Below are 26134 nucleotides of genomic sequence, written 5' to 3'. Positions count from 1 at the left end.
TATAGTTGGAAATGATAAATTATAATGATTTCAGTAATCAGTTGCAAAATTTTTCCATTGAACATTTTGGTATTGCTTGTCAAATGAGTCTATGCAGGCAAAAAATATTAAGAATGAAGCACATAGTCGTAAGTATGAAATCCTTAAGTATGAAACCCAAGGCATAAGAGAGTATGAATCATTAAAACTAGATTTACCCTTTATCATAAAAAAAAAAATACTTTGAAAATTTTGTTTAGATATGAGATGATTCAAGGAAAATAGAACTTAGATGGCTTCAAGGTTTAATAAATATTGCTTCCCCTTTGCCTTGCTTTTCAATTTTCTCTTCTCCTTTCACTTCCTGAAAAGGAATTGCAGGCAATACTTACAGATTTCTTTGTGGATGTTTTTCATATTTTTAAGGTAATTATATATATATATTTAAATTACTTCTAATTTGCATTTTAATTTTACAGTCATCACAGTTAAAAAAAGAATACAATAATTGCAACTGTGTTCTTAGTTCTAGTGACTTTTGACATAATTACAAATTGAACATTCATTATTTTACTCTTGCCAAATGTGTGAAATAAACTGATGCTTCATACAGCTTGGAGTATGGTGTGTCCAGAAACTAAAACTTAATTTTTAATTCCAGCTGAATTGTGGGGATTTTTTTACTCCTCTCCTTCTTCTAATTACAGACTTTCTTATTTAATCCTTAGGTGTCCCAATTCACATGAAATACCATCTACAATTTTAATCTCACTTTGTTGATAATAGTAGTAATTTTATCCCCCATTGAGATTCCCCTCACTTGCAACCCACTTGCAATAGCCAAATTGTTATCTCTAGCCTACTAATAGCTCACCTCTTCGTAGTTATTACTCAGAAAAGGAAGAGCACTTGGAGCAACTGACCAAGAAGGCCAATGGCATCCTGGGGTGCAGCAGGAAGAGCACTGCCAGCAGGTTGAATGGATGTGATCGGGCTGGAGAGGGACCAATCTGATTTTTATTTATGCTTCAACGTATGTTATACATGAGATTAAAAGCTACTGTAAGGGCTGTGCACGTTTCTGTCCCCGGGCACGCTTCCCCTGGCAGCCGATCAGGGCACAGAATCTTCCACGACCGGGCTGCAAAGCGACCTCACACTGGCCATTGGGGCAGATCGCCGACTGTCCGGGAAAAAATGCCAGGGAAATGCTATGGGAGGAGCTTGAGCACACCAAAGCAGTTACCTGCGACACAGCTGGGGCTTTTTCTCTGTGTTTCTTTGAGGGAGCGGAGGGCTCCCCTGGAGGGTCAGCTTGGACCCCTTCTCCCCCTCGCCTTTTTCTCCCTGCTTCTTCCCCGGCTGTCTTCCCTGTCTGCATCTGTCCTACCCTGCTTTGCCGCTTCCCCGAGGCAGCTCGACGGCACGGCATCCCAGTGGTGTTTTCCCTGCGGTGCAGCCGCCGCGGGCCGGCGCCGAGAGCCGCGGCCGCGCCGGGAGCTGCTCGGCGCCCGCGGGAGGGACGCGCGGCCGGCTGCGCAGGGAGCCACGCACTCGCGGCACACGCGTCCGGCTGCCCAGCTGATGCCAGCAGGGCGCCGGGCTACAGCCCTGACGCTGTCCCTGCCTGTTTCGCTCTCTCTTGTCTCCCTTTCCTGTCCCCCTTCCGGTAGGAACCCCGATCTTTATCAACAAACAATGTAATATTGTGAGAACTGTTTGTGCTTTATTTTTATCTGAAGAGTCTATCAAAAGTAATCCTTCCCAACTCCCTTTTTACAGTGGGACTGGATACGGCCCCTCTGCTCAGGCCTGGTGTGGCCACATCTGAGTGCTGTGTCCTGTTCTGGAGACCTGGAGATCCTAGAGCAGGTCCAGCGCAGGGCAACAAAGACTGGAGCACCTCATGAGGCAAGGCTGAGGGAGCTGGACCTCTTCAGCCTTGAGAAGAGAGACGTTATCAAAGAATGAAAATAACTTAAGGGCAGGTGTCCAGAGGATGGGACCAGACTGCTTCAGAGGTGTCCAGTGACAGGACAAGGGACAGCTGGCAGAAACAGTAACAGGAAATTTAATATGAATATGAGGACAAATCGTTTAACTTTGAACAGCATTGGAACAGGCTGTCCAGAGCAGTTGTGGAGTCTCTTTCTCCTTCAAATTCCTCCAGTATGCAAACCCACTCAATCTGCTCTAGGTGAATGTGCTTACTAGGAAACGTTGGACCCAACAATTTCTTCCAGCTTCACCTCTTCTGTGATTAATTTTTGTCTTAAATCTCCTCTGATTTTACATTTTTCTTCCCTTTATGTTTATAAGCAGAAGTCTGTTTTTTAATAATTTAGTCCTTTACGTTCAAATAATATTGTGCCTTCCAACTATAAACAGAAAAAATGTTTTAAACATTTCTTAGTATTTGAAGTAAAGCTTTTATCTTCAGAATTATTTATCCTAATAATTGAAAATATTATTTATTCAATCATTAATTTAGATACTAATAATATGGGCAAAATAATTCCAATTAATCAGAAAAAAACATCTCTCCTTGTTTCATTGATTAGATTACTTGCTAATGATGAGTGCCTTATATATGAAAGTATGTTAATTATATCTTTGATTAATCAGAGCGATTTGTCATCACAGCACTTTTATACTTGCATATATTTGAGAAGAAGCTGCAGCACAGTGTTTGTGCAGATAAGATAAAAAATTTCACAGTAATATTGCCCTCCTTGAAATAGTAATTGCAGAGATTTTAAGTGTCATTTCCTGTTCATACCAAAAGAAAGAAAAAGATGACTTGAAAAGGATAAGACCATGTTGAAGTGCTCACATTGTTAAATGGAGTGGTTAATAACTTCAAAAGAGACTATTTCCAGATGATTTCAGATTACAAGCTCAGTAAGCACAAGTGGAAATGAAAGAAAAACAATACAGAATAGATGTTAAAAAGTACTTTTTCACCTGTAGAATAGCAACTGCACAAAACTGTCTAGCAGAAAAGGATACATAATTACAAATATAAGGATCAGTCAAGGAACAATTACAGTATGGCCAAGGAATAACAAAGTTTATAAAGGTGTTTTTATAAAGGCCCAGAGCTTTCCTACCCTGCTCTTCATGTGTTCTGTTTTTAGTGTATTTTCTTCACCACAAAGTTTTCAACTCTGCCAACATTTGTGATTTAAACCAGCAATTTCGTTGATGTACTGATTCTGTTCTTCGTTAAAAAAGATGCATAAAAATAATTTAAATAAATCAAATCACAAGAAAAATTTGCAATTAAATGAATCCTCCTCTGCAGAAGCCAGGAATATAACTTTATAGAATTGATGTGTATGAAAACTACTGTGATATTATCTGATGTAGCTATACATTCACTGAAAAGACTCAAATATGTTCTGGCAGGATCACATAGATTCAACAGCGCTATTTGTTCCACAACAGAACAAAGAAGAGAATACTCTCATTTATTCCCATTTCGGTCTGTCCTTTTTTACCAAATATATTGCTTCTTTTTAGGATTTTCTTTTGTGTATTCAGACAAGCATCAAGAAGAACTGGAAAGCGAATGATTTTGCATAATGATGCCTTATAGTACTCTATAATAATTGTCTGAGATTTTTGGTTACATTAATTTCTTATAATGTTCATGTAATATAGATGTTCACATATGAGTGGAAGATTGTTTCCTTTCCTGCAATTTTTTAAACTGCTTTATTTTTTTTAGCCATTTAAAAGATGCTTATAGAGTAAGATATACTATAATTGTGATTATGCAAAGGCTTCAATCCTTACTCTTGTATAAGTACCTTCAGACCATAAGCATTGGCGAAGCTGAAAATTTATGAGAAGTCATCTTCTTCCCTTTTTGATTTTTTATTTTTTTATTCTGTATCAGGTATCATAACTGTTTTGATCCATGGTATTCTAAACATTTTTAGAGACAGATCATTTTCAGGTTTTCTCTCTATCTGGGTATGAACTACTCACGAAACTATACATGTGAAGAAAATGCAATAAATCTGATTTTCCTAGTAAAAGAGTTTCAGTGATTTAATTTTACTCATCTCCAGGGAATAACAAAATTTCATTGAAAAAAAGTGTGGAATAATGAAACAGCTAACATTTTAATATTAGATTAATATACAGTTTATTTCACTGACAAATCAATGCAAATTACAGAGACAAATGAAGAGAGGGAAAAGGGTGTATTTTATATTACATGTTTAAAAATGAGACCTGAAAAAGTAGGATCCAATATGTTCAAGTAAGTAAATGTAGTGTTTTTGTATAGTTCTTAGACAAATTAAGGAAGAAAAAATTTTATATAACAACCTTAGTTTTTTTATCACAATGTTAGCAAAAAACCGTAAAATGTCTTCTATATGTTCCTATTACACACTACATATGAATATAAAAATGTTTTTTTACCAAATCAGTGTAAAAAACCGAGGTCCATGTCCCATTTCTGATTTGGATTAGCAGTGATATCTGAGGAGTGTCAGATCTAGGCAGGCTTCTAATGATTTCCATACCTGTACACCCTGCCAGATTTAGAACAGCTTTCTGTGTCTCAGAAACAGCAGAAGCCAAATGTTGAACTTTCTTATGTGATTTCATTCAGCACACTTTTGAACCCAGGTAAAATTTTTATATCCAAAACAACTTCTGGAAAACTATTCTCTGTGGGAAGCAGGTATCTGTGAACCATTATGTAAAGGAATGCCTTCTTTATTTTGTTCTAACCAGTCACCCTCAGATTCATACATATTCCTGTACTACAAGCAATAAACAAACTTTCCTCAACTAGTCTCACCAAGTAACTCTCAGCTGAGAATCTTTTTATCCTCCTTCCAGTCGTTTGTCTTTTTTCCTGACTGAAGAGACAAATCTATTAATTTGTTCTTGAATATAAATAATTCTGTATTCTTCTTGTACCTCTCAGGAACTTTCTCCGCCTTTTCTGTCTGTTAAATGTTATTTGTGAACAGGGCAACAATAACTGAATATGATATTTAATTTGCAGACACATTGTCAACTTGGAGTGAAATAATGCACTTTATTTGGTTTTGCTCCTTTCCTATTTAATTCTCTGTTAACTTTTGTAAAGCTATTTTTTAATATTAGTTTAGACTGCTATGCAGAATGTTTGTTAAGAGCTTCTTATAATACTATTATTCCTTTGGTTTTTCATGTTTGTTCTTTAAATATTCAGAGTTAATGTTGCAAAAACAACTTATGACTGTGACCTTGGGGTAGACACTATTAGAGAATTAATTCTAATGAACAGTTTTGACATTTTAAAGTTCAAAAAGATGCTGCTTAGAATAGAAAATTAAAGAAAATAAATGAATATGTAAAGTCATGAACATGAATACTGTGTATATAGGTCTGGAGCAGTTTCAAGATAGCTGCTTGGAAGTCTAACAATTTTAAAATGAAAGACAACTATTTTCAGCTTGATTGATGATGTGCTTCTAAGAGGTTTTAGGCTTAGCTGTTGCTATAAATTGCAGTTTAAATATCTTTGAATGTATATACCCACAATCAAAGAAAAAAAAGGTATTCTATAATGGCCACAGTTCCAGTTACTTCTACAAAAACCTCAGGTGCTCTCAATGCCATCTTCAGTACCTACTTAAATAAAAAAATAACTTACCATCAAGAGAACAAATGGTGCTCGGACAGACCAGATAACTGTGTTCTAAGGAAAATGAAACAATCTGTTCTCCACTTTTCTAAGACCTTATGACTCTATATCTATTAGACAGACTATATGGAAAAGAATCTTCCACCAGCAAATGTTACAATTCCTACCACCACAAAGCAGAAAGAGCAAATATATCTCAAATAATATTGTAAGAAGCATTTTCCTAAGCTTAATCCTTTATTGATATAATGGTATTGGTAGACTTTGTATTTAATTTCCTGATGTGTTAGCAATTAAGAATGCAAGCAACAAGAGACGTGTGGAAAGAGATCTCTATTACTTTGCTAAAACTTTAGAAAAAAAGAAAATTAATAAATCCCTCTTAAAATCACCAGTGTTGCAGAGGTTTTTGATCCTACATTGTAGATAAAATTCTGTGGCATGAGGACCTTTGAAACTACCAGTACCTTATGGAGAAACAAGTTTGATGTACGACTTCATCACAGTATCTGTCACCTGCCTTGATAAGATATTGTGCCTTCAAAAAGTAAAAGGTGTCAAAAATTTTCTCAAGAGATAAATAACAGTTACTTTGTTTAAGTTTTCTTCTTTGATATTGGCAAATCTGAAGGACCTCTGGTTTGTTGTAAATATTCCACCTGCAGTGGAAGTAGGTAAAAGGGAGGGTGAATATCATGGAAAGTAGCCCAAATTTTTGTCTGACAGAGTTATCTATATTTCTGCTAGTTAACAAGACGAAAAAAAAAATCAACTGGAGAGAAATGAGAGAAGAAAATGCACTGGGACGAGAGATGCTCCTGTGGGATTATAGAGTTGACAGTGAGGCCACCAGATTTCAAAGCTTCTGTACAGGAGTGACAGACACAGTGGATGAGATCCAGATTCCAAAAGATGTGTTACCAGCCCTTTGTGTTGAGACTGCTTTAAAAATCCACAGTAGTCAGTGAGTGCTGAGGGAAGTACAGAACAGATGTGAAGAAAGGCAATTTCTGAGATACACATAGATACAAGATAAGTAATGCTAGAAATGCAAGCAGCGAGGAAAATAGATTAGGATCCAGGCTTCTATTTTCTTTGTTTTTGTTTGCACAGCAAAAAGCCTGACCTCTTGTTTCAACTTTGTAGCAAGATGCCTGCCTTTAACCACTGAATAATACATCTTTTCTGTACAGTTCTGTGCTACAGGGGAAAAATTAAAGTAAAAAGTGTTGAATCCAAAGTACATCTACTCTAGAAGAGTTTTTAAATCTCAGTAAAGAAAGACATGCACAAGCCCTCAAAAAAAGGCTTTGTGCTGGGACTGATTCCTGCAAATTGCTAGAGGACCTGTTTATCTTCTGATGATAAATTTTAGGTAGAAGATTAATAGCTTCTGTGGCTGTAAGCAAGGCTTAAAATGTCACATATACTTAAGTAGAAATTGCAGAAAACCAACCATTTTTAGTTATCCTCCAGTAATTTCTAGGGATGGAAAGGAAAGAATGGAGAACTACTTAGCATTAAAAGCATACAGAGGGGTTAAAGTCAGCTCATCCCTGTTGAGTTACATTAAATCACCTTTTTTTTGTTTGGTTTTTTTTTTTTTTTTTTTTTTTTTTTACTGCTGTCACAGGATTTGGCCTTATAAGTTGTGGTACATAGTTGCTTCATTCTTGAAGCCTTGGAATCCTGTGGTCAAATGTGTAGCATGCAATGGTAAAAAAATCCAACATAGGTTATGTTGCATTTTTTTAAAAAAAATTAGAACTGAATCATTACATAGATAATTTAGGGAAGAATTTTTGTAAAATATCACTTTTGTAAAACATCTGGAAGCCAGACATACTTAGATGCACAAGGCCATTTCTTGATGACGGAATGCAGCAGTATGTTAGAGGCCCTCAAACTGTTCTAGAAAGAGCTGACATGTCTACTTTGTAAAGTGTGGCTTTGGTACATTAGAATTTAATTCGGTCTTTTGACCTCTACTCTTATGCCAGTAAGGAATAAATTTTTATTGCCATAAAATCAAGCCATTGTACCTTTCTTTGGAAACTGTTCTCTTACACAGGACAGGTAATGCTTGACACATTGTTCCTCTGCTATTAATTATGTATCAAAAATACATAGGAAAGAAAAAAAGTTTTCTAATGGCTCTTCAAGACTGAAGACTTTCCCTTAGGTTATGATTCCATAACAAGCATCATATGTTTGTGTTGGAGAAGAAAGACTGCACATGCAAGTGTTCCAGTGAGGGGAAAAAAAAAGAAGGGTCATGAAAACACAACTATTCTGAACACCTTTTCAACATAAAAAATTAGAAGACATTGTTTTATTGATGCTGCTGATTAGGTATGTGACAAGCACCTGTGCTCTCACTCATGTTTTACATTGCAGGCAAAGTACACCACTGAGAGTCAGAGCTGGAGTGTTGTTGAACATTACTGCCAAAAAAACAAGTCTGCCAGGACTTTAGCTTCTAGTCTCAGTGCACCTACAGTCATATTTATGTAGCAAAACTTCCTACACACTCTAATCCAAGAACACTGCAGGACACCTTATGCCCTGGCTTCTTTCCCAGTTGCTGCTGCATTCCTGCTCAGGGAAAGTAATTTCTGCAAGGAACAAAGTGATGCAGCATTTCTTCTGTTAAGCAAAAGATTTGGACGGGTTCAAAATTTTCAGGATAAATATTGTTTTCCCTCAGCTAGAGTTGCAGCTTTGCTGTTGTGTCAAGGATCATCAACTGGCAGACTTATAGGCAGCCCTTCCCATGCCCACCTTAATGTAGAATGCCAGTGAAATTTTCCCAAGTCTTATTTCCCTCTTGCACTATGCATGAACTGCACATGCGGTCCATGCAGAGTGTCAGCATTCTCATGGCAACAACACTGGAATTCCAACACACTGGAAAAAAAATGTATAGTCTGCCTATCTTCTTGTTGAGAACCCCACCTGCATAAAAGTATCAGTCATCACTGTTGCCCACACTGATTTCTATTTAGAACTGTGTAGAGAATTGCTATCTTATCTCTTGTTCAAAGCCACAGACAGAGGTTGATTCCTTCCTTATACTATCTAGAAGCCACTCTTGGCTAAGTGATTAAATTTCAATCTCTGTTATTAAACCTGTGTGAGCAAGGTACTTAAGATTTTTTTCTTGGTAAGTTAAAAATGTAAGTCCTTTTGTTGCAAAGAAAAACCCAGTAATCTCAGCAAGTATTGTTCAAGACATTTTAATCAAAAATGGATTCTGAGAAAATAATATTTGGATTCTTAAGGGCCCTCACATTCCTTGTAGCACAGGTTGTCCTCAGACACACAGATCCTAATAAAGAAGGTGTGTTACATCAGGCTGAGCCATACAGTTGGGTGAAGCTGAGCTGAAAATCACCCCTGTGCTCAGTACTGGTGAGGCCACACCTTAAATCCTGTGTTCAGTTCTGGGCTCCTCAATTCAGGTAAGCAGTGCTGGAGCACAGTCCAGAGAAGGGCAACAAATCTGCTGAGGGGTCTGGAGAGTAAATGCTATAAGGTACAGCTGAAGGAGGTGGGATTGTTTAGCCTGTAGAAGAGAAGGCTCAGGGGAAACCTTATCACTCTCTACAGCTACCTGAAATTTGGGGGATGACCATTTTTTCCAGGCAACTAATGACAGGACAAGAGGACATAGCCTCAAGCTGTTCTCGGGAAGGTTCAGGCTGGACATAAGGAAGCATTTCTTCACAGAAAGGGTAATTAAACACAGGAATGAGTTGTCCAGGGAGGTGGTGGAGTCATCATGCCTGCAGGTGTTGAAAAAAAAGACTGGATGTAGCACTAAGTATCACGGTCTGTTTGATATTCAGTCATAGGTTGGACTCAATGGTCTCAAAGGTCTTTTCCAACTAATTGATTCTCTGATTTTGTATCAAGTCTTAAATAAAGTTAGGGCTCTTAAAAATTGGTGGTTTCTCGTCTTGAATTAATTGCACTAAGTGTGGTCCGAGAGAAGAATAGTAACCTGAAAATTAGTACAATTATAATTCTTAGGAAAAGTCCTCAAAGCCCAAAATTAAGGAGAATCTTAATTATTTTAAAGAACTTGTTTCAAACTCAAACCAAAGCAGTAATATTCAAAAAAGCTATACATTTTGGCTTTGGAAAGGAAATGAAAAGTCTGCTAAATTATTCAAAATAGCTTTCTAAAAAAACATATTTTTGGGGTAAAATATATTAAGATGATGTATCCAGATGCCAGGGATGCAATTCATTTCTATACAGTTAGTTCACAGCACTCAGAATGAACAAATCACTCAACAGAACAACCTTTGGTATTCATGGCCTGAGATTTTTACCAAAGTTATGCCCTAAGAGACATGATGTTCATCTTCTCTAGCCTTTAGTTTCCTTTGGAGAAACTAACATGCAGAAGAACTGATTACAGAATTCCCAGTTATTAAGAAAAAAGCAGCATGAGTCTTATGATCATGTGAGCAAAGAGAGGGCTGTGATGACAGATGTATATTCCAGTAATATTTGATGTCTTTACAGTTCAGGTAGTTATCTTCAAAATCAGAAAAATGTTAAACTTATTGGAGCTCCTGACTCATACTTCATACTCAGGAGTTTGTCTAAATTGCAGTTATTTTCTTTGATTTTTTTTTTTTTTTATCCTTGGCATCAGGTTCTGCAAACACCAAAGAATAACTTTATCTCAGGGGTCTTGTCATATCCAGCAAATTTATTTTATCTTTGAAGTAGATCTATGTCTGTCATTAATATTATTTTCTAAAATACCTTAAAAATGTGCCAAATTATTTTGGGTTATAACTCCTTCATTCTAATATATTGTTCAGATTGCATGGAAGCATATTTTGGGAATTGCTTTACCATCACCCTTAATTTCTGTCAAATAGTTTACTGAACAACCAGAAGGCTCCTAAAAATTTGAGTAAATTGAAATAGTGTGATTTATGTCTTCCTTTTACATTACTTTGACTCTCAGGAAGCCTTTAAAAATGTTAAGGTGACTTTTTAAAATGATAATAGGGAAACATGCACCATCTAAGTTTTATTATTTTGTACACTTCTATTTGTATTCAATTCCATTATAATGGGTTAAAACTGAGGTAAATAAAAAAAAAAACATTAATATAATGTCTCTTTCTACTTAGGAATCTTAAAATCTAAGCAGATGAAGATAAAAATAAATACAAATATTGAGTTTTGTCTAATGAGACTTAGTTAAAACAAATTTTCTGCTCCTTTTTATGAGAGATATTAAGCTTAATAATCTGTTTAAATTGCAGTTTGTGCATTGCAATTTTTCCTTCTCCCAAACATTACATTCTGGAAGTTGAATGAACTCTGCTTCCTGCCATATACATCGCTGTAAAGGAATCTTATCTCTGGAGTCCTACTTTTCTTTTTCTTTCCAATTTCATAACTTAAAAGCCATTAGCATTTTAAGAAAATGTGTGTGTTTTATATGTTGCATTCTTTCACTACTTAGGATTCTGAGCATTTCTAGAAAACAAGAGTTAACATTCATTGATATCAATTTCTTTGAACAGAAGGAAGACAAAGGAGTAGCCACTTTTGAAGCTTTGAGGGAGAGTGATTAGAGATGTATGGTGACCAGGATGAGGATAAGAATTAAAATACCAATCCAAGGAAGTTTAAAAAAGATCCTAACAGCCAACCCATATCAGGAGCTGCACTTAAACAATGGAGGTCAGAAAAATATTCAAGACAGACTATTTTAGAAACAGCATCTTTCTTAAAAGAAACAGGGAGAAAACCACCATGGCAGTTGATTTTGGGCCAGACATGGAACAATATATATAAGAAGATATGTTTTATTTCAGGATACATAATTTATGTAGTATAAGCATAATTTTAAAAGCCTCACACTAGCAGGCTACTTAAGCAGAAAGGGAAGCATTTTTGTCTATTTCTTGCCTTTTTACCCATCCTCTGCATATTTATAACAAGGATACAGAAGTGTATCACTTTCAGAACATAAGTTGAATTTACCATGACTTCCTCATGAAGGCTTAATTTTGGCAGACCTGTTGAAATCAATTCACTTTTCACATGACTGCATTATGTTATTCTACACACAGCAGAATAATGCATAATTGAAAAAAAAAATTACAAATATCTTAGAAGAATTTTATCTTTTGACTCTAGACTATTTTTTCTTTGAAGGAAACATTAATTTTTAAGACACATTCCTGACATTTGGGGAATGTAGCAGGATTCATTCCCAAGACTCTGATCCCATATTTCATGGAATACACCTTTGATCAGATGGCTTCAACTGTTCCAGCCGTGTCACCTCCCAGCTTCTTGCAGCCCCCTAGCCCACTTGCTGTCAGGACGAAATGAGAAATGAAGTCATAAACAAAGTTTATGCTGTGCAAGTCAAGTATTTCTTAGCAATAACTCTTCCCTCCACCAATTCTGTGTTAGCAACACAGTTCTCAGCACAAACACAGAACATAACCCCATGCTAACTACTTGAAAGAAAATTAACCCTATCCCAATCAAAACCAACACAGACTATTGCAGTATGAATACTCTGAATACTACATGTGAATTTCCCCCCCAGGTGAAAATATACCAAAGTCAACAAAATTAATCAGTTTTTGGTTTTGGTTCCAAACTTATTCAGTCTTCTATTGCTTCTATTAGTTGGAAGCATCAATAAATTGCTGGATGTTAAATTACTTATTACTTAAGTATAGTGCTGTTCAGTATTTCCAGTTATTAAACTAATGGAAGTGAGCAAATTACTTTCTTAGACAGTTTGCTTCATGTATATGGCAACTTTTTATTTCTCTAGAGTGTTGATTAGAATACTCTAGGCACTAGGTTAGTGTTGGGATCCATCCCCATACTAGCCACCAATTGTTGGCGTCGGTACTTGGCAGCAATCAACAGTGAATGGAAACTGACTGTCATTACCAGTTTGTAATCTTACTGTAAGACTTTCATGCCTTCTCTCTGTGGGTACTCACAGGCAGCTCCTCACAAAACTGACTCCTTTTCTCTTTCTCCCACACATCCAGCTGACTTCTTCCTGTCCCCAACTCCTTCCTATCACAACCACCCAACCCTTATTCCTCACAGCAGCACAGACAACTGAGTCTGCCTTTCCTCACTCTTTTATAACATCCATCCTTACTGGACACAGTTGTAACCTACTAAGGGCAGGGCTGTTCCTACTCTTTGGTAATTAGTACAGCTGCAACTCCTCAGGAGCGAGATTGCCTTCAGCACTATCTATTCTCTCACAATCCATCCTCCCACAGGTGAGTTCATCTGAGACCAGCAGCTGGGGTAAAAAGACATACTCAGCTTTTGCTTATGACTTTTATTTGCACACTCAATCATGGAATTCACTGTCCTGAAATAGAAGGAAATTGATGGTAACTACAACATAATGTCACTAAATGCTGTCTATTACAAGATATGCACTGATGTCTAAAAAAGGCCATAGCAGACATAGTGAAGTAAATCTGAAGGAAAAGAACTTTGTTGTAGCAGTTCTCATACCATCTTTTTGTGTTCTAATGATACATTCAGATTTTGTGATCTCATATCTGGATGAATGAATGCATTTTCTTTCTTTGGCAAAGTGCTTAAGTGCTGCTATATGTTGACATGAAAATTAGGTGCAAACACAATTTTTCCTCAATGTAGTAGTTTGCATTTCATTGTGTCTCACTGAAAGAGTTAAGATTTTCAGAAAATATGCTGCTACCAAAATGCTTATGCTTTATCATACATTTAAATATTACATATGGAAAGCTTGCAAGAGGTATTTTGAGTCACCATTAGAAATTAACTAATTGTTAAAACCTTTTACAGACTGATATCAAGCATGCATATGCATATGTTCAAATTGCTCAAAAAGAGCTACAGAGCAATTATTTATTTCTGATAAAGTTAAGTGAACTCAGATTGTTCCAGACTTATTTTAGGTCTAGCATTCTTTTCTCATATGGAACTGAAAAATAGTAGTAACATTTCTTCACCTAGGCCTATTACAAAAGTAATTTACCTTTACCCACAATTTTTTTAATCTTCTTTATTTGACTTGCACTTTTTTTTTTTTTTTAAGATATGCTTTCTTTTCCTGTTTACGTGCAATGTCTGGCAAAATTAAACCCTTCCCTTTAATGGTAGGCTTAAAATAGAACCATAATATAAGTGTTCAACCATAAAACAGGGTTTTGTTATATATGAATCTGGGATCAACTTTTCTTATCATCTACTTTACCACATTATCAGCTCTTTTTTTCCCAGTATTTCTTTGCTCATTTATAACAGGATAAAATATAAATAAGATTTTACAGTTTAGTATTAAAATATAAATATGATTTTACAGTTTAATATTAAAATGTAATTATGAATATTAATAATTTTGAGTACATTATATGTTTGGAAGAATAAAGAATGAAAGCAATACTTTTTACTGTTGTAATTTTTGTCTAATGTGATAGAAAATAAAGTACAGCTTTCTAAAGCTCGAAAAGTAAGGTAATGTCACAGTTTTAGGACATGTTTTAGGATTCAATAGCAACTCACTTTGTCTAAGTACCAATCAGGGGACTAGACTTTATTGCTCAGAAAGGAGATGAAAGCTCCCATCTGAAAGCTCAGATTTTGATTAGGACTCAGTTATTCATAAATCTAAGTAATTTAAATTTTGCTATGAATTCCAATTGGAATATATGCACATAAACTCTTAAAAGATTTTTAAATCATGAGTTGAAGCAGAAGGAAGAAACCATCCAGAGTCATCATCCAATGCATATAACTAGCTCACATAGTCACATAGAGGTACTTTTTAATGCATCCATTACTTTTAGGGTGTGATCCTTGAATCTTCATTTTAAGTTGATTGCAAGAGCTTCCAGACAGGAAATATCTTTGCTGATCTGTGCAATTTCAGTATTACAAATAGCACTGTCAGGGAGCTAGGTGAATGTGAAGCAGAGAGGTTATGTAGGAAATATTTTTTTATGATTAATTATTATTTCTAGTATTTTCACCAATGTTTTCTTATTTTTCCAAGGAGAGATTGTAAAGTATTTTTTTAATAAATATTATTGTTTGGATTTGTGTTTTACTTGGGAAGTAATAGCTATAAATTATTAAATATTCAACTGTAACCTTTACATTACAAAGTACTCCTTTGTATAACTTCCACTAAATATACTGATTATATTCAGATTTCTAATTAAAATTCTTTTTGAGGTTTAATAATACTCCATTTGGATAGCTACCTCAGAATGTTAAAAATGTTCGGTGATCTCAGCATCAGTTTAAGAGTGCTCAGACTCTACAATCATGCTTCTTTATGTTCTTTGGACTGCTGCATCATTTTATCACTTCTAGACCTATCACTTGAATTCTGTATGTCTCAGCATCTCAGAAATTTTTCAAGGCAATCTATGTATCTGAAGTTCCAGCTTCTCAAAAAAGACATTGAAACTTGTGATGATAAAAGTCATGGTAGGGTATAAAGAGAAACAGATTTAAATAAACAAACTGCATTACTGCCATTAGCTTTGTTGTAATTAGATATATGTGAAAATATTAATAAGTAGCAGTTTGGGAAAATACATGGATACAAGTGTGTGTGTATAAAATATACACACATATATATACATATGCATAAATAGATATATGCTTGAGTGTTTTTGTACATGTGTATTTATGTACAATTGCTAAATAATTAAGGTTTTATGGGCCTTTGAAAAGTCTTGGAACCACATCTTAAAAGAATGGTAATCATGAATGGATTATCTGAGATGGGATGACTCACAATATTTAGAAGATATCTGTAACTATTTTATAGATTGTTAAACAACCATAATTAGAAGAAAAATGAAAAAACTATTTTCCTTTACTAAAAGAAGATGTTCTTAAATTTATACAGGCAGAAAATATGAGTTTGAAAGCTGAAGTCACAAAACAGTCTTTAATATGCTCAAGAGTCTACAGTTAGATTAGTTATGGCATTAACCTTCACCAACACTTAAATCAGAAACTTTAAGAGGCAGAACACAAAGAAATTAGCTAAAAGGATGATGGGGAAAATAATATTCATAACATTAATAATATTAATATAATTAATAAGTATAGGAATTAGTGGTGATAATAATAGTAGTCGTAATGGTGATGATGATGATGATAATTATGATGTTTAGGGGCCCAGGGGTCCTCCACAGGGCTCAGGTAGATCTCTGCTCCACCACAGACCTCCATGGGCTGCTGGGGCACAGCTGCTTTGCCGTGGTCTGCACCAAAAGCTGCAGGAGAATCCCTGCTCTGGCACCTGGGATATTTCTCTGACCTTAATGTCTGCAGGGTTGATTCTCTCACATATACTCTCTCCTATCTTCTCTGGCTACATTTACTACATTTACTGTTCTGCAATAACTTTTTTCTCCCTTCTTAAATATGCTGTCATATATTGGCACTACTACCATCACTGATGGGGTCATCCTTGGCCCAGGATGGGTCTGCCTTGGAGCTGGCTGACATTGACTCTGTTGGACAGTGTGGAAGCTTCTACCAGCTTATCACAAAAGCCACCCTTGTAGCTCCCCCGCTCCCAAAACCTTGCCACACAAACCCAGTACAGTCTTCATTGTTATAATTTGTGAAGAGATCTCTTCTGTCACTGTGCTTATCCTGAGTACCTATACATCTGCTGCTGTGAAATTTTTACTAATTGCAATTAATTCTTGATTGGATTATTCAGTTCCCATCCCTCTCTTTTTTTCACTAGGAGAAAGTATGAGCGGGAGGTTGTTAATATCAGAATATTAACTTTCTGTCTTTATTCCTTTGTTGAATTCTCACACCTAGGGGGTAGCAATGATGCAACTCAGCACTGGATTTTAGTGAATTTGTAACAAACTATCAGAATTTATGATTTTTAATGGATTTTTAAATTTTTTGACATTGTATGGTTGTTCATTTCTAAGCATCTTCCATATATCACTCCGGTAAACTAATTTTTTTGTCAGGGTGAAGACAAAGTCTTTCAATGAGGTGCACTCTCTAGTTGAACCTTTATATGAGAGAAGGAGGATGAAACTGCAGTTGGAGAGATGTATGTTTCCTGTGAAGTGTAGAAACAGCCAGAGAAGGCACTCCTAGCAGTGATAGCAAGGATACAGTATTTTTTGACAAGCACAGTGACATCTTTGCATAGCTGAACTCTCGGCTAAGACTTTGGAGAGAACAGTTGCTTAGGCCTCAGTGCTAAATATGTTTGATTTTAATAAATTTTTAGCCTTGTGTGTACCCAATATACATAAGTATGTAATTTCATTAATTTAAAATTAATGCCATAGGGTCTTCTCTGCAACAAAACCTCTCACACATTTTATGGATCATGTTAATCATGAATAATTGGGATATGCCAGAAGGTTTGTAGTATAAAACAGAGTGGGTTTATGATAGCAATCATCTGGCCTGTCACACAATAAATACATGTCAGGGGTAGAGGACATTAGGACATTTTCATGGATCCTGCCAAATCACTGTTTACTTTAAGAATAAGATTTCTGAATGTTTTATACTGCAAAAGATGTAATAAAACTAAGGAACTGTTGCTTCCAGATAACAACCAGGCTATTTTCAAGAAGTAAAGGAAACCGGAAAAACATGGATTAAATACACAGATACTGAAGGGCAGAGTGCTTGTTACAAAAAGTGATTGATAGGGGTTTTTGCACAGTGTTCTCAAACAGAATGATCAGTTGATGGCTGGATGGTGACAGAAGTCTATGTTGCAATGGTCAATGTCATCTTCAGCTGGATAGTATATTCCTGCTCTTTCTGGATGTCCCATGTGGCCTGAAATCCCACAGGACAGTGGACATTGTCTGATGAGAGATCTATGAAGTTTCACCTTGTAACTAGGAAGGATACCCGTAGATCCTGTGTTAGCAATAGCAGGTCTATGCACAAATCTCACGTGTTCTAGGACATCAAGAATTGCTCTAAATGCATATGTTTTGGAATTTTAATGACTTTCCTACATTTATGAATCTAAATTTAATTCCATATAGAGAAATACCATGAGGTATTCATCTACTGTTGTCCTTTGGAGGTTTCATTTAATATGGACTTCTTTTTTTGCCTATGAGGGATGTCAGGATGAAATGAACCTAGTCTTAAAATGCTGGCTTTCTTTTGCATTTTAGCACTAAAGATGACCACATGTTCTGACAAACATTTAATCTCAGAGGTTGTAATTACACAGGCAAATGTCGCATTATTTATGGCAGTATACATGACTTTTGCAGATTGTGTAAAACATAAATATTTCCAAACTGTCCTGAAGGAAATAATGTTCCAACAGTGTAGCAGGAGCATAGCTTAGTGTAAAACCTCATAGAAAAGAAAGATGAACATATTTTAAACCTCAAATTATTTCAGACTCCCACAGTCTCATACCCACAAGCACCAAGACATGTATAAAAGAAATATGGGCGTCCAAGCTCTAAGATGACAGTATAGAGGTAGTTTGCACAGGGTTCTTTGCAGGGATTATTAAGTGTATTTATTGTGAAGCCCATCCCCACACTTCTTGATTCCTTCTGAGGGCATGCTGGTTTTATATATCTCCTTCTACCCTTTAGGAGCTGACAGTGATTGATCTCTATCTTGCCATAATTCCTTGAGTCATCAGGATTTAATACCTGTCTCTGTTTTAGAACTGGTTGTCTTGAGCAATTATTGGTAACAGTGTGATATGACCTTGTTGACGTGGTCCCATAAGTGTTAGCAGCATAGGATGTTTTAATAACCTTTATCTCACTCATATTTTACTCCTGTGTCTTCATATACACTATCAGACTCTCTCTTGCCAAGGTCCATTTTCCTGTGGTTAGCTCCTTTGGTGTCCTTGTCAGCTTCAGCTATTGTAGATACTGGCCTGTTTGCCTCTCCAGGCCACAGCACCTCCTCTTTTGTTTATCTTGAAATGCCAAAGGCACCCAACTGGTGCTCTGCCTTGAAGGACACCACCACCATGCACAGGGTAAGGGGAGACCTTGGTCCACCCAGAGCCCCTCAGGCTGGAGCCAGTGGCCAGGCAAAGCCTAGTGATGGGTGCCCAGAGTGTATTTGGCAGTCTCTCTGCCTATGGGAGGACTGGGGGCACCATTCTGGTCTCCCTTGCCCAAGCATAAATAAATTCTAGAAAAAGAAAATATTTTTTCTTTGTGTACACTCCTGTATATAAACAAGTGTGGGTATAAGTCTTTGGTGCACAAGTCTTTTCCAAATAACATTGTGATGTAAGAAGATAGTATATCAAAACTGTGTACCCACCTAAAATGCCTTTCCTTCAGAGAGAATACATGCCAGCCTTGGCTGATTGCTTACCTTAAATCTCCTGTCAGAGGATAAATGGGAATAGATCTTTTCTATAACACTGAGCAAATGTTGCCTCTAGGTACAATACTATGACATTTTATGAAGATTTTTTTTTACCAAGATGTCAGATTCTCAGTGATTTATTATCTGAAATTTTTATTCCCATGTTCCTTTTCATCTGTTGGATTGATTAAGATGCTTTCATACCCCCATTACAATTTCATTTACTTAAAATATAGAAATTTGAGTTTACTAATAGTAATAATGAAAAAAACCTTAATATTAAACTACTAATGATGCTAAAAATAATTTACACATGGCTTGATATTGAGAATATTGGATTTTAAATAATCATTGTTAGCTCAACTACGGTTTAACAACAAAGGCTTCAGAAGTATAATTTGCAAAGATTGTGAAGTCTATTGAAAAATAACCTTGGCATTGTTGCATAAATTCTTTCTATAGTTGGGGTTCTAGAATGCTAAAGCAACTGTGAAAGAATCATAAAATCAAAAGCAACAGAGCAAACCATTTTCCTTGAGGTAAGTTTTAGGTAATGTGATTTAGTTCATCCCTTTTATATGAAGATTCTAAGAACTCTTGACAATCTTGTAAGTGTGGAAATAATAAGTGGCAAGGCAGTGTTATGCAGAACTCAAGGCAGTATCTGTGCTTCTACACCAATATCTGAAAAAAACATCCACAAAAGAAATAAATTTTGTAATCTCACCTGGAAGCATCATAGAACTCATTTTGGAGGTATTTAGGCCAGGCATTTACCTAGTTTCTCTCCAGGAATATGTTTTGAGATATTGCAAGTAAATGCCTACAAGGCAATATGATGGCAATGAAAAGTAAAAGTATTTTTAAGTTTTTTGTTTTAAAACCAGGAAGAATTATCTGCTAGAATAGCTGGCCTCAAACAGGCAACTTCCTATTTCATGAGTTTCAGCCAAGTTAGCAGTTCTAAATAAACTCTGCATTCTTGGTGTGACTGATCAATAAATCAATACAGTGGAAGAAATATAGACAAGGACAATATGCTCTTTAACCTCAGGGGAAATTGTGGGGAAGGGCTGACCACAGGTGTTGGAAATAAAACTGAAATTATCTCAGCACAAAGGGAACCAGGGTTGGCTTTTATTTTAGCTAAGTGGCTGCAACTACTGACTGGATTAACCTGTTTTATTACCTGACCTAATCAAGCAGTTATATCATCTCAGTGAATCAACCAGCTGTTACTGCTTGTCCTTGATTTAACCAAAAGATGATAAATGTCTTCCTGAGTTAGTCAGACTGTTGTGGGGGCAGGGTGTTACTGTAAAAATTATTTAGTTGAATGTGCAGTATAGAAAATAAATAGTCAACAAATATTAAAGGAGAACAATGGACTTAAGGAGTTTTAAGTACTTATATTTCTTTCCAGTTATTGGGGATACTCAGCTGTTGATAGTGAGTACATTATAGAGAATGGCTATGAGAATCACATTTATATTGTAAACTGAGTAGGTATGGCTGTCAATATGCTCTGCTACACACAGTTTGTACTTGTGTTGTGACTTATATTAATTGTTGTATTGCTCTGCTAAATCAAAATGCTCTATAACATCCGTTACTTCAGGTATGTAAATTTGGTATTAACCATTAAATCCTATACATGAGGAATGTCTAAAAGAATTTGGTGAGAGACTGTTACACTCTGGTATTTGGTTTGTTGCTGTTTTTCCTTTGTGTGTAGACAGCAAGCTTGTATTGTTATTAATTTAAAAAGCTTTTATAAAAAGCTTATCTTCATGGTCAACAAAATCTTTTTTATTTTCCATTATCCTGATAAAGGTCAGATGCAATGCAGAAGAGGAACACAAAATTTCAAGAGACAGAGAAAGTGAAATAAAGAATGGCTACTTAATAGTTAGAAAATGCATCAGAAAAGTAAGGACTCCTGACTGCAAGATTTCTACTCAGATGTTTCCTTTTGTATTTCAGCTAACAATTGTTTAAAATGTTATAATTATGAGGAGGAAGGATGGGTAAGGCTACGAGCATAATTGTGACATTTAGCTATCAACATTAACTATTAAATTAAAAATTTTCATGCTGTTTTCCCACTGAATAAGGACTTCCGGGAAGAAAAACAGCTTAAGTTCTTTATGTATGAGCTAGGTGCTTCACTTTTAAAAAAAGTTTGAGCTCTCCAAATAGAATTGCCCTTGAAAGCTCTCCTAAGTCTTTGCATCTTCTTGCTTCTTGTAAATAAGTATAGCAATTTGTCTTTTATTTCTCTGGAGCTATAATGTGCATACTACTTTCCAATGCAGAGATATTTCTTAACACATAGTGTTTGAGGGTGTTGTTTCTTTGTCGGATTTAAGTTCTGAATCTATGTTTTTTTCCATAAAACTAAAGCCCAACATATATAAGGAAAATTATGTCTTAATCTTATAACCAGGAAAACTCTTGAGGAACAGTTACAATACGTTATTTTGAACCAAAACATTTCTGAATACCTCCTTCAACATTATTGTCTTTGTATCTTTCAGATGTAGCATATACTTCAAATAATTACTAGTTTTATCTCTGTTTTTCAGCTACTTTGAAACCTTTTCTTGAATGCAGCAGTTGTTCCATATCCGCACAGTTCCCTCTTGAATTACCTTAGCTGTACTGTAGAAGTTGAGAGGTTCTTTAATTGAGATCCAATGATTTCTCTTCCCCTTTGTGGAAATTCCTCTTTAAAACAACATTTTGGCAGCCATTAATTCTTCCCTTTGTAGTTGGAAAAATGAACATGAATAACCTATGGACTCTTAACTACATAGAGTCTAGAAAATTTATATGAAGGAATTTTAATGTTTTATTCATGTTTTAATTTTGAGAAAAACAGCAAAACTGAGTAGTTTCAAAGATTCTGAAAACTGAGCAGCTGCAACGTCTTCCTTTCGAAGATATAAAGACCACTTTAAATAATAGATGAAAGGTGGAGGAATCTCATAACATGGGGAGCCTCGAACTGAACATCTCTCAGTGACTAATTCAAAACTAACCTATAATAATATTGACCAGTAAAATATGTAAAGTGCTTGTTTAAAATTATTATGATCTCAATACTTTCCTTGCCTGCTTTTATAGCATCATGAAGTTAATAGTTGTTTCACATTCTCAGTCATTAAAAGTGATTTTCATTATATTCTTAAAGCAGACAAAATAATACATTTGAAAGCAAAGTATTCCATTAATAGCCACAAAACATCAATAACAATAATAATAAAAATAGCATAAAATAGGGTCATATTTTTTCAACATGAATTAAATATTAGAGGAAAACATATTTCCTTGGAAAAAGTTAATCATTAAAAAAAAGTCACAAATTCTCTGTAATATGTGACAAATACTGAATTTGATGGAAGGAAAATCCTTTAAGTTGTGAATTTAGGATAAATAGAACAGGCTATTTCAGTCGGGTGGAACACAGAGCTGTGATCTAGTCCAACTACCCCTTCAGGGCCAACCAAAACTCAAAGCAAGTTGTTAAGTGTCAAAATGCACCTTAAATGTCGACAGGTTTGGGGTATTGACCACCTCTCTAGGAAGCCTGTTCCAGTGTCTGGCCACCCTCTCTGCAAAGAAGTGCATCTGTTGTGCCAGAAGTGTTTGATGTGAACTTGAGGTGCTGTTGACAGCTAATAAAATCATGTTTTATTTGACAGGAAGAGATGTTCCTTTTTTGTCCTTGTCAGCTGTGCTAGGTTACCAACAAAAATAATAATGTTTCTATGGTGCTAGAGAGGAAGTGACTGAGCAGCTGTTGAGCTTAAAAACATAGACTTCTTTGCAACATATAGATAAAAATATATTTCATATCATGACACATGTACCTAAAAATATTCAGATGACAGTCATTTTCTTACTGGAGCCAATTTAAATTACTCAGCAAAATAAATTTATATATTGTCTTTATTTAAGGAATGAAAAATTTGCATATCTGGAAAAGTAGAAGAAATATAGAATATTTTTATCTTTTCTAAAGATTTTCATAAATATGTTATCTTTATAAGTACCAATATGTGTTAATTATGATTTATTCATCTGATTGTTATTCAAGGGTGAAAGAAGATGTTCAAGACAGATATGACAAGTTTTACTAAAAGAATACCCACTGGATCTGACATGAGATACCCTTCACTCAGAATTTCGCAAGGTGCTTTTGACCAGAGTAGCTTGCAAGGAACACTTCTTTAAAAAAAGTTATTGACAATTAACCTATATGTGGCAGATCTGTTTTAGCCTGTCACATGACCTCAACATTGCCTATTCATCTAATGATACCCTTTGTTTCAGAGGTGTGCTGATTAATTTCAAATGGGTGTGAGAGGCAAAACATTCATGTTTTAATTTGGGTTTAGTTCAGGGGAGTACTGCCTAGGTAAGTTGTTAAAATATAACCAGAGTAAGTCTGAGTGTAACTGAGTGTTTTTTGTCTTGACAATCAGTGGACAGCATGTTTTCTTCCTGTAACAATACTTCATCCTTAAAAGGTATGTCAAGTTAGGAAGTTGAAATTTTCCATTTACTGTAAAGAAGTTATAGTACTGCATAAACAAAATAATTCAGAATTAATTTATGGAGAAGGTTGACATTCTAACTAGTTGAGTTGACGTTCCTTAAAGGACAGACCTGTGAGTTCTTTTCTCTAAAATCATAATAATTATGAATTAAAGAGGACCTATTTGCAGTAATGTAGGTAGGGTAAATATTTCAGCATGGAAAAAAGAAAAAAAATTCCTCTGTCAGGAAGTTCCCCTAGCTCAAATGTAGAAAATGACATGCAAGATCATTAAAAGAACGGGATGCAGAGACAAATCAAGAACACTATATGACAAAGAATTCTCTTTAGATAATTCTGAATAAGAGAAAGAATGAAGTAGAAGCATAGATTAAAAATGGAAGACGGGAAGAATCTGTTCTAATTTCCTCCAAGGGTATAAAAATGGTTTTCTATAAAATCACAAGTATAAGGTAAATTATTATTTAAATTATTCAAAATTGTTAACAGCATTGAAATTTACCTCCAGCTAGACCTTAGTAAGCAACTGGAAAATAAAATTAAATAGCCTTTTATATAAATATCAGAAATATTCAGTCTTTGCTTCCTTCTTTAAATTATGCGTCAAAGAAAAATATCTCCTTGAACAAAGCTGTTGCTCACATTAATATCTGCTAAATACTTCCATTTCATGTTTAGCAGGGACCTATAGAGTTTGCTTATGAATAGGCAAATTAAAAGGCTATTGCCTTTTAAAATCACATAAGTAAGATCACTCCAAATGAACTTACTACTACAAAGTGTGGGTGCACATCTAATAATTCATTCCACAGTTTTGGTATGATTTGAATGTTGTAGTCTCATACATTATTTACTGATTAATTCATTAGATTCTATTGCTATGAGAAGACATGGACCATGGGAATTATGCTCTATACATTAATAATGAAAACAATTAAGCTTCATTTTGTTTGAATGAATCTCACATCATTGAATCCAGTATTTGTTTTTTTCATATAAGCTGAAGTTGAATAGAACTGAAGTATCAGCTTTTTAAACCACAGTTACCGTAAAAATGCAGACTTTTCATGTGAATACTTGCTACATAAATACTGATGACTAACAAAACAAACTGCATTTTTTTTAATTTAGCTTTCATCTGAATTTTGTTATGTGTATGAGCAAACCTAGAAAATGTATGTTAAAGAAGATCACAATTTTTAAAATAGACAATGGCCACTCACAGTGTTTATTTATGCCCAGAGATGATTTTTTTCCAAGATTGTAGTGTCAGAACTTTGTGATGTGAAAATATTTCCCTTTCATTAAAGCTATTGTACGAATTTATTAATAAAAAAACGAGGCTGAAAATTGTGTAATCTTTCGACTGAACTTGAAATACAGAAAATGATTAATAAATCCACTATAAAATGTTACACAGGAGTTAGAGTCAAAACAGCAGACATGGCAATTCTAAGAAATACTGTAGAATAAAATACCCATACACTACTCAGTGACCTCACAGCCACCCTTTTCCAGTAGATTTCAGTTCCTTTTCACTGAAGTGTATTTGTTTTGATTCCCATTCACTTTACCTTCTTGTTCCTGATCTTATGTGAGTCCAATCCCATGAAGTGCTAGACATCTTTCTCAGGGGGCAATTATTTGTAATTATTTTTGCCATGGGTTGTGATCGTTTCTTCTGATACAACTTTTTACTGAAATGAGTGATCTCAGTTTATTTCTGTGTGATTCTACATCACTGAAAAGTACCAGATCCCTGAAAAAATGAAGAAGATTCATGTAAGATTATTATATTTCAGCTATAGTTTTCCAGAAGCCCAGTGGGTTTCTTTTTTTTTTACACACAGCAAGATTCTCTGTATAGCATGATAAATATTGGTTTGATTAAATTTGCAGCTCTGGATATTGATATAAGAAGAAAAGAAAAGAAAAAATAATTCATCATGCAGCCTTTTTATTTAAGCAAACTGAAGCCTAAATTCAATAAAAAACATTACTTTGATTGTATTCATCAAATATAAAAAAATAATTCTGTCTGTTTTGTAAGGCCTAGCACTGTTCCTAACTCCAGCATTTTACAGTCACCGAGTGCCTTCTGCCAGAAGTGCAAATCAATATAAATTGCTGATCTTTAAAAGCCATGTCTCCAATTTAGCCCTAGAGTCTGGCACAGACTTAATAAACTGTTTTCTCCAGTTTTGCCGTTATATCATATACTCTGGCATTAATTACAGCCAAATGTATGTGACATGTAGCAGTTGTCAATAAATCCATGAACTTTTGGATACCTCTTCACATACCTTAGATTCTAGGTCATATGAATGTTATACATTAAATATGGAGTTCATCTTTTATGAAGATATAACCATAAGAGAAACAGGAATTTCCACCTTAAATTTAAGTACAGACAGGTCTCTAATACCTAGAACGCAGAACAAAATACTATCTTAAGTTTTTGGCAACACAGTCCTGCTTTAGGTCCGTAGGAATGCCAGTGTTTCTCCAAGAAAAAGCAATATAACTATACATAGTTTATGTACAGT

This window comes from Lonchura striata, chromosome 2 (genome assembly GCF_046129695.1).
Source record: "Lonchura striata isolate bLonStr1 chromosome 2, bLonStr1.mat, whole genome shotgun sequence".
Taxonomy (NCBI): Eukaryota; Metazoa; Chordata; class Aves; order Passeriformes; family Estrildidae; genus Lonchura; species Lonchura striata.
This window is presented reverse-complemented; position numbering follows the sequence as displayed.